This window comes from Mus caroli, chromosome 3 (genome assembly GCF_900094665.2).
Source record: "Mus caroli chromosome 3, CAROLI_EIJ_v1.1, whole genome shotgun sequence".
NCBI lineage: Eukaryota > Metazoa > Chordata > Mammalia > Rodentia > Muridae > Mus > Mus caroli.
This window is the reverse complement of record NC_034572.1, coordinates 5,992,580-6,006,121: the sequence shown is the minus strand read 5'-3', so window position 1 is coordinate 6,006,121 and position 13,542 is coordinate 5,992,580. Positions and strand designations below refer to the sequence as shown.

The window sequence follows — 13,542 nt, the reverse complement described above, 5'->3', positions numbered from 1 at the left end:
AACTTTGGTACCTGGTATCTGTCTAGAAATTTGTCCATTTCATCCAGGTTTTCCAGTTTTGTTAAGTATAGCCTTTTGTACTAGGATCTGATGATGCTTTGGATTTCCTCAGGTTCTGTTGTTATGTCTCCCTTTTCATTTCTGATTTTGTTAATTAGGATACTGTCCCTGTACCCTCTAGTTAGTCTGGCTAAGGGTTTATCTATCTCAAAAACAAGCTCCTAGATTGGTTGATTCTCTGTATAGTTCTTTTTGTTTCTTCTTGGTTGATATCAGCCCTGAGTTTGATTATTTCTTGCCATCTACTCCTCTCATGTGAATTTGCTTCCTTTTGTTCTAGAGCTTTTAGGTGTGCTATCAACCTGCTAGTGTGTGCTCTCTAGTTTCTTTTTGGAGGCACTCAGAGCTATGAGTTTTCCTCTTAGGACTACTTTCATTGTGTCCCATAAGTTTGGGTGTGTTATGGCCTCATTTTCATTAAACTCTAAAAACTCTTTAATTACTTTATTTCTTCCTTGACCAAGTTATCATTGAATAGAGTATTGTTCAGCTTCCACGTCAACGTTGGCTTTGTATTATTTATGTTGTTATTGAAGATCAGCCTTAGTCCATGGTGATCTGATAGGATGCATGGAATAATTTCAATATTTTTGTATATGTTGAGGCCTGTTTTGCGGCCGATTACATGGTCAATTTTGGAGAAGATAGCTTGAGGTGCTAAGAAGAAGGTATATCCTTTTGTTTTAGGATAAAATGTTCTGTAGGTATCTGTTAAATCCATTTGTTTCATAACTTCTGTTAATTTCACTGTGCTCTGTTTAGTTTCTGTTTCCAGGATCTGTCCATTGATGTTAGTGGGGGTGTTAAAGTCTCCCACTATTATTGTGTGCTATGCAATGTGTGCTTTGAGCTTTACTAAAGTTTCTTTAATGAATGTGGATGCCCTTGCATTTGGAGCATAGATATTCAGAATTGAGAGTTCATCTTGGAAGATTTTACCTTCGATGAATATGAAGTGCCCCTTTATGTCTTTTTTGATGACTTTGGGTTGGAAGCCAATTTTATTCGATATTAGAATGGCTGCTCTAGCTTGTTTCTTCGGACTGTTTGTTTGGAAATTTTTTTTCCAGTCTTTTACTCTGAGGTAATGTCTGTCTTTGTCCCTGAGGTGGGTTTCCTGTAAGCAGCAAAATGTTGGGTCCNGTTTATGTAGCCAGTCTGTTAGTCTATGTCTTTGTATTGGGAAATTGAGTCCATTGATATTAAGAGATATTAAGAAAAAATAATTATTGCTTCCTGTTATTTTTGTTGTTAATGTTGGTGCTCTGTTCTTGTGGCTGTCTTCTTTTCAGTTCGTTGAAGGATTATATTCCTGTTTTTCTAGGGCATAATTTCCCTCCTTGTGTTGGAGTTTTCCTTTTATTATCCTTTGAATTTGTAGGAACATACTGTGTGAATTCGGTTTTATCTTGGAATACCTTGGTTTCTCCATCTATGGTAATTGAGAGTTTTGCTGGGTATAGTAGCCTGGGCTGGCATTTGTGTTCTCTTAGGGTCTGTATGACATCTGTCCAGGATCTTCTGGCTTTCATAGTCTCTGGTGAGAAGTCTGGAGTAATTCTAAGAGATCTGCCTTTATATGTTACTTGACCTTTTTCCTTTACTACTTTTAATATTCTGTCTTTATTTAGTGCATTTGTTGTTCTGATTATAATATGTCGGGGGGGATTTATTTTCTGGTCCAGTCTATTTGGAGTCCTGTAGGCTTCTTGTATGTTCATGGGCATCTCTTTCTTTAGATTTGGGAAGTTTTCTTCTATAATTTAGTTGAAGATATTTGCTGGCCCTTTAAGTTGAAAATCTTCATTCTTATTTACACCTGTTATCCTTAGATTTGTTCTTCTCTTTGTGTTCTTGATTTCCTGTATGTTTTGAGTTAGGATCGTTTTGCATTTTACATTTTCTTTGATTGTTGTGTCCATGNTNTCTATGGAATCTTCTACACCTGAGATTCTCTCTTCCATCTCTTGTATTCTGTTGCTGATGCTCACATCTATAGTTCCTGATTTCTTTCCTAGGATTTCTATCTCCAGTGTTATCTCCCTTTGTGATTTCTTTATTGTTTCTATTTGCATTTTTAGGTCCTGGATGGTTTTGTTCAATTATTTCACCTGTTTGGTCGTGTTTTCCTGTAACTCTTTAAGGGATTTTTGTGTTTCCTCTTTAAGGGTTTCTAGCTGTTTGCCTATGTTCTCCTGTATTTCTCTAAGGGAGTTATTTATTTCCTTCTTAAAGTCCTTCATCATCATCATGAGAAGTTACTTTGCATCCATATCTTGTTTTTCTGGTGTGATGGTGTATCCAGGACTTGCTATGGTGGGAGAGTTTGGTTCTGATGATGCCAAGTGTACTGGCTAGTTTTGTGTCAACTTGACACAGCTGGAGTTATCACACAGAAATGAGCTTCAGTTGGGAAATGCCTCCATGAGATACAACTATAAGGCATTTTCTCAATTAGTGATCAAGGGGGAAAGGCCCCTTGTGGGTGGGACCATCTCTGGGCTGGTAGTCTTGGGTTCTATAAGAGAGCAGACTGAGCAAGCCAGTAAAGAACATCCCTCCATGGCCTCTGCTTCAGCTCCTGCTCCCTACCTGCTTGAGTTCCAGTTCTGACTTCCTTTGGTGATGAACAGCCGTATGGAAGTGTAAGCCGAATAAACCCTTTCCTCCCCACCATGTTTCTTGGTCATGATGTTTGTGCAGGAATAGAAACCCTGACTAAGACACCAAGTAACCTTGCTTTCTGTTGCTTCTGTTCTTGTGCTTGCCTCCTGCCATCTGATTATCTCAAGTGCTGCTGCCCTCGATATATCTGATTGGAGCCTGTCCTTCCTGTAATTCCAGTTGATTCAGGACTCCTCAGAGTCCAGCTTTCTCTGTGATCCTGTGATTCCGGAGCCTGTAAACCTGAGATTCTGGGTGTGTCAGAGTTCTTGGCAGTCAAGCTTCCTCTGAGACCCTGAGATCCTGGTGTGACCAAGCTCCTTGTATCCTGGGATCCTGGAATTCTAAGATCCTTGGCCTGTTACAGTACTTGGAAGTGGTGTCTCTTCTGGAGACCGTGGGGCTATCTGGTGTGTTTGAAACCAAGGTGTACCAGCACTAAGCAGAAGGAACCTGAACTGCTGGTCAGGCAGGACTCCTGTGTCCTTGCTCCTGCTGTCACAGGCCCGTCATGGTTGGTTTGGAATAGATGTTGTGTTCCACACACCAGTGATCCTAAGGTCCTGGATGTGCTAGAGCACCTTCGGTGTGGAGAGTCCTCTGGGGAGCTTCGGACCATCCGTCGAGTTGGCACCCAAGTTCCCTTCATCTTTTTACAAACAGGTCATATGGTGCCATGACTCAGATTTAGGAACTCTGCAGATTTGCATCCCACCCCAGCTACTACATGGATTCATGCTGGCTAGCTCAGAACTGGTCAGAGTTACTGTCAGCATGATCCCAGGGAAGAGTTCTTGAGCTCGGAGCTACCCCACTGTTGTCCTTGAGAATGGGAGACATTCAGTCTTTCACTGACCCTCATTCTAGGACTTCTTCCCTTAGGTGAGATTCCCTCTCCTTTTGAGACAGTTTCTTTCTCTCTGCTGAGAAATTTCCAGGCCTGGGTAAACTGCTCTCTCTGGCTCAGGAACACAGGCACCAAGCATTAGCCCTCAGGCCCCCACATGATAACCTGGACGGTCTGGTCTATGCTGGAATCTCTCTTGGGTTGTTAATGCCCTCTGGACACTGGTAGGGGCAGTTAATAACCCTTTTCTCTCACTCCTCACTCGGGGTCAGTCTTAGAGGGATGTCTTGGTCTAAAGCAATATCTGCATGGCAACTATACTGACACTTTCTCTCTATGGACCCATAGTCGCCTTCCTCTCCCCCTCCCTCATTTGCAGTCTGCTGCAGCCACTAGTTCAGCCAGTTCACCAAAAAAATGGGTCTGGCCCCACCCCTTGCGTCCTGCCAGGGCCCCCATCTGTGACACTTGCTTTCCCACTTGTGAGACCACCTGTTCCCACCCCTGCTAAAGCTCACAGTCTTGGGAAATGCAGCTTTGGCCCTGCCTGCTGCCCCTAAAGTAGCTTTCACCTTGTCTGAAAAGCCGCTTTCCAAAACACACTAGGGAGCCCCTTCCTCCCTCCCTCTTTCTCTCTCTCCCTCTCTGCTGGGACTTATAAAGAATAACGTGCAGGTTGCTGGGATACAGAACATACTACTTTGGGCGCTTCCCTTCCCCCACCCACCAAGGACTCCAGCTAAAGCACTGGGCCACGACTTCTGGCTGCTAGTAGGAAGTCCCACCCCATACCCAGCCAAAGTAAACAGACATCCTGCTGCTCCTGCCTACAGCCACTGCTGCCTGACACACTGTTCCCACTGCTGCAGCCGCTTGCAACCACCATCCGGCTCGTTCAGCAGCAGGAGCGCACTAGCAATCTGTACTCAGGGCTACAGGCTATGTACCCGTTTCACCCCGCCTGAGTGCACGCCTGGTACCTCAACTGCACACGTACATGCGTGCGCCAGCCAGTCCCTCGCTCCGCAGACTAGCCATTCCCACGGCTTGCCTGCCAGCTTAAGACTTTCATTCCTGTCCTGTCTTGATAGATGGTGACTTTTTCTACTGCCATTAAATCATAGTGTGCTCTATTCAGATATAACCAATCGATATAGCCCTCAATCTTCTCAGAAGATTATCACAGACAGAATTTCCGACGCCTTTAACAGTTAACCCCACCAGGTCTCAGAAGATGAGGACACAACTACAAGATACTGCCTAGATTGTGATATGATAATAACTGAAAAATGCAGTGGCCAAAAGTGGATGCTCTGAGTCAGATGACTTAGGTAAACCAAGGTAAGCCATTTCTCATGTCACGCTTATCCATCCCACAGAGAAAAGGCCCTGTGTCTTCCGCTCTTGAAAGCCAGACTGACTGCCCAAGTTGCCACGGAGACCACGGAGAGCACAAGGAACTCTTGGCTAGTGGACTCTGTCATTTTTTAAATAATATGACTGGTAGATTATTTATTCTTTCTCAGAGTTCTGACTACATTGACAGCTAAGATAACTGAAGCCTGACAGCTAGAAAAAGCTTTCACACATGTAATCTGTCATCTCCTTACCTAAACTCTGTTTCCATTAATTAAATGCTTCATGTTTCCTCTTCTTGCTATGCCACTGCCCTAACATCATTCGAGTTCTTATAAATTTGCCTAATTCTAATAAAACATTCCACTCCACTATCCAACTTTTTAATCACAAATTCTTGTTCCTTCTGACCCACAAAAGGCTCATCTTAAAGACTGTTCATGATGTTAACTCTTGTTGTTATCTCTTTTGTAAATTTATAAGCTGGAGGAAACCCACTCAGATCTACCTCGCATGGACCAGATAGACTCCACTCAGATAAGTACATCTGCCCAAAGTTCCCACTTACTACCTATTCCAGAGGGTGGGATTCCTCTGGGATTCAAATGTACATCTAAGAAAAAAAAATTTCTTTCTCCCAAGCACACTTAATCTTATTCTCTGCCTATAATAATGTGTTTCAACGCCCTGTCAAGTCCAGGGGCTTACTACACTCAGGACAGCTCCAGAGAAGCAGCCTCCAGGTACTCCATCTCCTGTCACAGACACCGACACTTCTACTGCATTTGTTCCTTCTGACCTATCCTCAGATGGCTCCACAGACTCTGGACAGCAGAAAACAGTCCATTCTCCTAAGACTGGACAAACATCCCACATACCCATTCTTCTAGGTTCCCTGGAGACACGTCGCCCCAAAGCCAGCCGGAAGTAGTCAGATATCACAATGATCCTATTCCTGCTTCGCCATCACTGCATTCCTCAGAAGTAGCTACATTTGTCCTCCAGCTCCTCCAAGATTCTGAGAGTTATGTCCAAGTGCAAGTCTGCAGGCCACTCCCACCAGCCCCAAGAACTGCAGGCCCAGCAGGGCCCATTCATGGACCTCATGCATATCCTGTCCACTGACTCAGAGGGCTTCCCTCAAAGGCTGTGTTACAGGTCTTTATGGAGTGGCTGAGGGATGGCCATGCTGACGTGTTTCAAGACACTAAATGATTCGTGGCCACTGTTCTCCAGGCAGTGAGCCGAGATCTGGACTGGGATGTCCGAGTGCAGGGTTTGAAGCTGGCACAGGTGTTCCTCGTCCAGGCAATGGACCAGCCCAGCCTCCACTGTCCCTATACAGTGGGCCTGCCCGGGGTCACCTCTCCCTGTCCACGCCTGGAATTCTTGCAGACTCTCTGCTGTCTGCAGCTCTTTGAGTTTGCCTTTTGTGCCTTGCTTGACTGTGATGGACCAGTGGCCCCAAAGGCCTATGACTTGCTCCTTTTCTTGAGGGACAAGACAATTCCTTGCAGTAGCCCTCAGGAGGACAACACCAACTCAGCCTCAGTGGAAGCTGCCCTACAGAGGTGGCAGGAAGGTGAGCAGGCCCAGTTCCAAGAGGACCTGGAGCCTAAGGCCATGCTAGCCATCCTCAGGGCCTTAGACCTGGGAGAGCCTGCAGGGCAGGCTGGCCAAAAGCAGCGACCATGTGGAGAAGAGCCCACAGTCCCTGCTGCAGGACATGCTGGCCATGGTGGGCATGTTGGAGGAGAATGAAGCTGACTGCTACTAAGGCGTGTCCCCGTCCTATCCCTGTCTCCATCCTGTGCCAGCAGGAGGACTCCAGCCCAGGTCAGCCGCTCAAGAGTCCCTGCGGGGAGTGGATCACAGTCTGATATGATAACACACCTGTGGCTGCAGAGCTTAGAAGTCAAGGGAAGAGAATGCAGAGTTCCTGGCCAGTCTGGAATAGATAGCAACTCAAGGAAACCCAAGAAATAAAAATCAAAACAAAATCTCCACCCTTTGTGTGTGCATGCAGACCAGTGATGTCTCCGGTGGCTTCCTCAGATGCTGTCCACCTTGGTTTTTGAGAGAATGTCTCTCACTGAGACTTGGAACTTGCCAGGGAGCTCCAGGGATCCCACTACCACCTCTCCAGCACCGGGATTTCAATACTGCATCCCCATGCCTGGGTCTGTACATGGAGGCTGGGATTTGAACTCAGGTCCTCATGCTTGCATATCAAACACTTTACCCACTAAACCATCTCCCCAGGTCCCACAGGATCATACTTTCTATGTGTCATTAAAGAGGTGTCTTGTTTTCTGTTCAGAACAGGTAGCACTGAAGTCTATAACCCTTCAGTTGTATATGTGGTTTAACAAAGCCCCACTGTGATCTGCATAAGGCCATTCAGCGCTCTCTGCTCCATCGACCAATGTTAAAAAGTCCCATAATCTTTAAAGAATACAGATACGTTAAAAGTCACAACTGTGGATCCTGTAAAATAATTTTAAAAAAAAGTAGTCTGACTCCAAAAAATAGTAGGACGTTCCACAGCATTGAATGAAACAATTTATTAATTTGGAAATTTGTAACATTTTCATTTGTGATCTGTGAAATGCACATCTGTGTTAAGCCTTTTACAATGTATTGGTTTTTTTACTACTAGTCTAAATAAATACTTAGTTGGAGGAGGACACTGTAAAATGTTGTGTAATTTTTATTGTTTTTCATAGGGAAGAGTGTTTGAATTACGAGTCAAGTTTTCCAAATCTGGATCTGGTCCTGGGTAGAGTGGATGAGTCAAAAGGAGGCAATGATTCGGAAATGGTTTTCCTCAGGGAAAACCAGCTATACAATGCCAAATGGTCAGCCCTGAAAACATAGCTACAGCTAACATTATTCCTACTGAGCATGCCATATCAGGATCAGGTATGTATGTACATATATACATGTAACAGCAAATAATAAAAAAGGAGCCATGAATTCAAAAGAGAACAAGGAAGGATATGCAGGAGGATTTGCAGGGAAGAAAAAGAAGGGGGAAACGATGTAATTATAATCTAAAAAAAAAAAAAACCCACAGAAGAAATAAAAAAGAAGAAAATCAAGGCTCTCCTGTGCTGAGAAGACTGAAGCTGACACGGGCACACTGCCCACAGCCCCACCACCCACCGAAATTGCATTGCGTTTGACAATATACAGCCATGGTCCTTGCCTAGGTCTCCATTTTTCTTTGTATCTGCTAGTCACATTGTGATGGCAACCGGTATCCCCTGAGCCCTGCAGTGAGCTTTCCACACAGTATGGTAGGAGTGCTGTTGGCTGCACAGTCGGGGCTAGCATACCCTAAGGACCCAAGACAGACAGCAGTGAGTGGGAAGGAGAACTTCTCACCTGAGAGGGCGGGCGGAGCAGGGCCGAGCAGCACAGTGCTCGCCTTTGGAAGAACATGAGTGGCTCTGAAACCACAGGAATGCGCAGGGGCTTCTGTGGGAACCGGGTTTGCACAGACAGGGCAGGTCTCATTGTACTATGTGGCATTCAGGGTGGCTTGCAGCTGCGGAGATGACGGTAGAAACATAAAGAACTGGTGTCCCGTCCTGTCGACGCCTCTCTGCAAAGAACTGCACGTGTCGGATATATTACCAAATCATTTCTTTCTTGTTTTCTTACTTCTTCGAAAAGAATTTAAGAATGTTAAACTATGCACAAACACAAAAGCCCATGAAACCAAAAGGGAATCTTTGGATATCAAATACAGATTCCTAATCTGTTTGCAGCGCTGTCTCCAGAGGTGGCTTTGGTTTATGAAAAAGTCCCTGTTTCTTCTGTAGTAACACAGCTGCACACATCTCTCTCAGCCTACACCAGCAGGTGCATGTGCCCGCCCTGCACCCCAGCTCATAAAGAACAAGGCACAGAGCTTCTTTGCTGCTCCTGCTGACACAGCCCAAATACTCACGCAATATAGCAGTCTATGAAAAGTGCTTTTCGGGAGTCAGGGTTAATAACAGGAAGGTAAACATGACACTTCTGATCTGGAAAGGCACAGAGGGAAAAGGGCTCACTTAAAACACAACAAAAAGACTGGTAATGGAAGCAGTCAATACCTAAACACAGAAGGGAAGACAGAAATCACGACATGGTGAGAATGAAAATTAATTGCTTATTTCGTCCTCTGGGATGCATTGTAATGGGTGTTAATATTATCTTCAGGGGCCTGACACTTTTTAATTAATTTATAGTTGTTGTCATTTCATCTAGGCTCTGCCCCACAGTTACCTGGAGACAGCCAGGTGTGCCTGACTCACTATAAAAGGAGCTGTTGGCCCCCTCCTCACTCTCTTGCTCTCTTGCTCTCTTCTCTTCTCTTGCCCTCTTTACCCTCTCTCCCCATTCCCTTCCCCCCTCTACACACGTGCTGATGGCGGCCTTTAGTCCTCTCTCTCTCTCTCCCTCCCCCCTCGCCTTTCTCGGTCTCTACTCCCTCAACTTCCCTCCCATGCCCTAAATAAACTATTCTATACTATACCATTGTGTGGCTGGCATGCTACACCTTACAGTGACTCCACCAAACATATTCCTGTCTTCTCTTTTTATAAAACACAAAAATAGTAACAAGTTAGTGAGTTGATTTGGAACACACACACACACACACACACACACGAGAGAGAGAGAGAGAGAGAGAGAGAGAGAGAGAGAGAGAGAGAAGAATTTGAAGAGACTTAGATCCTTAGTGGAAAGCTGAGCAGGCAGAAGAGCTGTTACCTGGCAGCTGCATATACACATCCTACTTCTGCTAAAGTCAACTGAGACTGTATCCCCCTCTCCCTCCCGGTCTAAAAAAAGCTCTGAATCATTACTATGATTGTTGACATCTTTAAACAAGCAATCTTCTGCTCCCCTTTATTTCGTCAAAACCCTCAAGAAGTTACTTTCCAGAACTGATTAAGACCTCACTCAAGCACCCACTTTAGAGGAGTTTCAAGGAGAGCTTGGGCATCAGATTTGTAAACTTGCAGCAGGAGCCCTGCTCCACCTCAGAATGAGCTGCTAGTAAGGTTGCAAGTGTTAAGAACTAAGCGCTCCAGCGCTCCAGTGCGGCTATGGCTGCTATTGCAGGCCTGGGCAAGGTAATGGCAGGTAGAGTTCTAGAGGAAAGAAAATGCCATTGTTTTGTTTTGTTTTGAAGTGTTTCTTGTACAGCCCTGCCTGTCCTGGAACACGCTCTGTAGACCAGGGGTCCTTGAACTCATAGAGATCCACCTGCCTCTGCATTCCAAATTTGAGGATTAAAGGCATGTGATTTTATTTCCTTCATAGAGAACAGGAACCATTGTGGAATTGAACCATAGAACTGATTTCTTAATTCTCCTGAGCCACTGATATCAGAGGGTGGCGCAATCACTATTTAGCGAGTGGATGAGTGCTACCTACCTAAAGGCCCTCGTCATAAAACTGGAGTCACTAGCTTTCAAAGAGAACAGATTAGGAAACTGTAATTGCATCCATGCTTGATCCATAGGTTTGGCAAGTGCAGCAAAGAGAACACTCAGAAGAAAATAATTTGGCTTTTCCAAAGTGGGCCCCTTTCCATATGGCCCGCGTGGAGCAGCAGATGGCCAGAGTGGTGAGCATTTGGTTGAAGCCTGCCATGAGGCGAGGTTTCCAATCAATTAGACCAAAGGTAAGTGGCGATTTCTGTGTTTGTGATTCTTTGGTTTGTGTGTTATAAAAAGCGAAATTAAAAAGCAGGAGGACAGACACGGGGGAAAGGTAGGGTAAGTTCTTGAGATGGCTGCTGGTGCCAGAAGCCTGAGCCAAGAGCTCCACAGATTGTGTGTGTGTGTGTGTGTGTGTGTGTGTGTGTGTGCACACGCGCATACATGTGTGTGCGTGCATGTGTGTGTGTCTGTGCGTGTGCATGTGTATGTGTATGTGTGCACGTGTGCATGCGTGCATGTGTGTGTGTGTGTGTGTGTGTGTGTGTAGGTAGGTAGACACATGTTGTACATGGATGCACATGCTCTGGCTACCCTAGTACTTTCTGTCTTATTAGCCCAGGCTGAGCTCGGCGCCAAGCAGTCGTCTTGACTGTCTCCCACATGTTGGGATTGCAACCATGAGCCACTATATCCCAGAAATGCAGTGATTTTTTTTTTTCAGCAAAACTGAAATTCCTTAGTAAGTAAAGAAGAATCTCATTCTAGAGAGTTCCCTTTCCGAATCCTCATCGGTGGCCAGTGCAGCGAGGGGCTGCCCTGTTCTGTGGCTGTCAGGTTTCTCTGTGTTGCACTCATGCCTCGGGTTCCTCGAGTAAACAGAGACCCTGTTCCCAGCTCTTGTTGGTAGCCAGCAGCCGCCTCTCTCACCCAAGTTCTTCATGTCCAGACGAACTGCAGGCTTCCACCCCACCCCATCCTCCTCCTTTACCCACGCGCTGTGAAAAGCCTTCCTCCCCACTGTGAGGCTTCCAAGAAGTCTGTTTCAGGACACACTCCGTGCGCCGTCTCAGTTATAATCACTTCATTCTGGCCTTAGTGATCTTTCTTGATTCCAAGGATTTTATGGGGAAATGTTCAGTCTTTCTGCATCCCAAACATTTTCACCTGCAATAGGCTCTTCACATCAAAGAAAACCCTGCCACCTAAAGCCAAACTATCCCAGTTTTAAGGAAGAACGCCATTACCCAGGACCAAGCAGAGACAGAAACCTCCCTATGGAATATTAATTATGACTGATGGGAAGGTTATCTAAGTCTCCTTGCTGAAATTTACCCATTTTGTTAAGAATTTCAGTGATTGAGGGGGGCATACAAACACTGTAATGAAAACTGATATATTTCTTACTCTTGTCTCCCGTTCCTGCCTCCTAACTGAGATTCTTTCTTCCTGTGGTGAGCATGAGCCTTTTGAGCCAGCTCTAGGACTTGTACCATGTGACCCCCTCCCTGATTCTAACTATTCTAAAATATTTCTCCAAAGGAGCAACTGAACTAAGAAGCTGGCCAGTCAGTGAGACTGGTGGCCAGTCAGTGAGACTGGTGGCCAGTCAGTGAGACTGGTGGCCAGTCAGTGAGACTGGTGGCCAGTCAGTGAGACTGGTNGTCAGTGAGACTGGTGGCCAGTCAGTGAGACTGGTGGCCAGTCAGTGAGACTGGTGGCCAGTCAGTGAGACTGGTGGCCAGTCAGTGAGACTGGTTTTAGTCTCTTTTCTCTGTGACCAAGTCCTTGACAAGAAGCAACTCAGGAGAAGATTGCTGGCTGCGTTTTGTCAACTTGACACAAACCTAGACATATCTGGGAAGAGCAAAGGCGTCTTGATTGATAAAAATTTACCTATAGGTTAAACCTGTGGGGTAATGACGGATGTAGGAGCACCCAGCCCACTGTGTATGTGTGGAGGGTGCTGCTGCCCCTAGGCAAGTGATATAACAAAGCAGGCTGAGCAAGCCAGTAAGCTAAGTTCCTTCATGGTCTGTGCTTCAATTCTTGCCTCCAAGTTCTTGCCTCAGCTTCTGCCTTGATTTCCTCTGGCCAGCGGCTCTAATCTACAAGTCCAAGAAACCCTTTCCTCCTCAACTTTCTTCTGGCCATGGTATTTTAACACAGCAGGAGAAAGCAAGCTAATACAGGCCAAAGCTTCTGTTGACTCACAATCTGAGGGAATACAGTTCACTGAGAGGAAACGCATGGAGCAAACGGGTTCGTGTGGCAGGAGTGTGGTGGCAATTGTGGCAGGAGTGTGTGGCAGGGGTGTGTGGCAGGGGTGTGGCAGGGGTGTGTGGCAATTGTGGCAGGAGTGTGTGGCAGGAGTGTGTGGCAGGAGTGTGTGGTAGGGGTGTGTGGCAGGAGTGTGTGGCAGGAGTGTGTGACAATTGTGGCAGGAGTGTGTGGCAATTGTGGCAGGAGTGTGTGGCAGGGGTGTGTGGCAGGAGTGTGTGGCAGGGGTGTGTGGCAATTGTGGCAGGAGTGTGTGGCAGGAGTGTATGGCAGGAGTGTGTGGCAGGAGTGTGTGGCAGGGGTGTGTGGCAGTTGCTTGCCTGCGTGTCAGAGCCCAGAAATCAGAAATGTCAATGTTTGGCTGAATTCTCCGTTTTCCCTTCTTTTCAGACCAGGACCGCAGCTTATGGGATGGCACTGCCCACATTTGACTATCCTTTCCTCAGTTAAAACTCCCTGGAAATGTCCCCAGAAGCATCCAGGATGTGTGTCTCCGGGGTGACTCTAAACACATAAGACTGGCAGGCTATCTTAGATGTGTAGGGATTCTTTTCCTTCTGTCTGGTAACTAATGCTGTGACCAAGGCAAGTTTCCACACCAGAAGCCTCATGTTCCTATTTCTATGTAAGGAAGCAAGGCCACTGTCTCGTTGTGATTCCAAAATCCCCAGATAAATGCTCAGGTGACTCATCTGAATGCTCAGCTCCTGCCTGCTAATGGCTCTGTGCCGTTCCTTTGGTAGTAAAGAAAAAGATAAAGCAAATGCCCTAAACGCCTCTTGTTGGGTTTCTTTATAAAACACACATGTGTTAGGTGGCTTGTGTAAAAAGAGCCTTCAAAATCTAGCCTCTTGTTCTCTCTCCTCCTCCCTCCCTCCCTCCCTCCCTCCCTCCCTCCCT

At 46.0% G+C, this 13,542-nt stretch overlaps 1 pseudogene; it reads left to right on the top strand.

Annotated features, from left to right (window-relative positions):
* The window catches only part of LOC110291013, a 27,884-nt pseudogene extending 21,180 nt beyond the window's left edge, over positions 1 to 6,704 (top strand).
* The last annotated feature ends 6,838 nt before the right edge of the window (positions 6,705 to 13,542 follow it).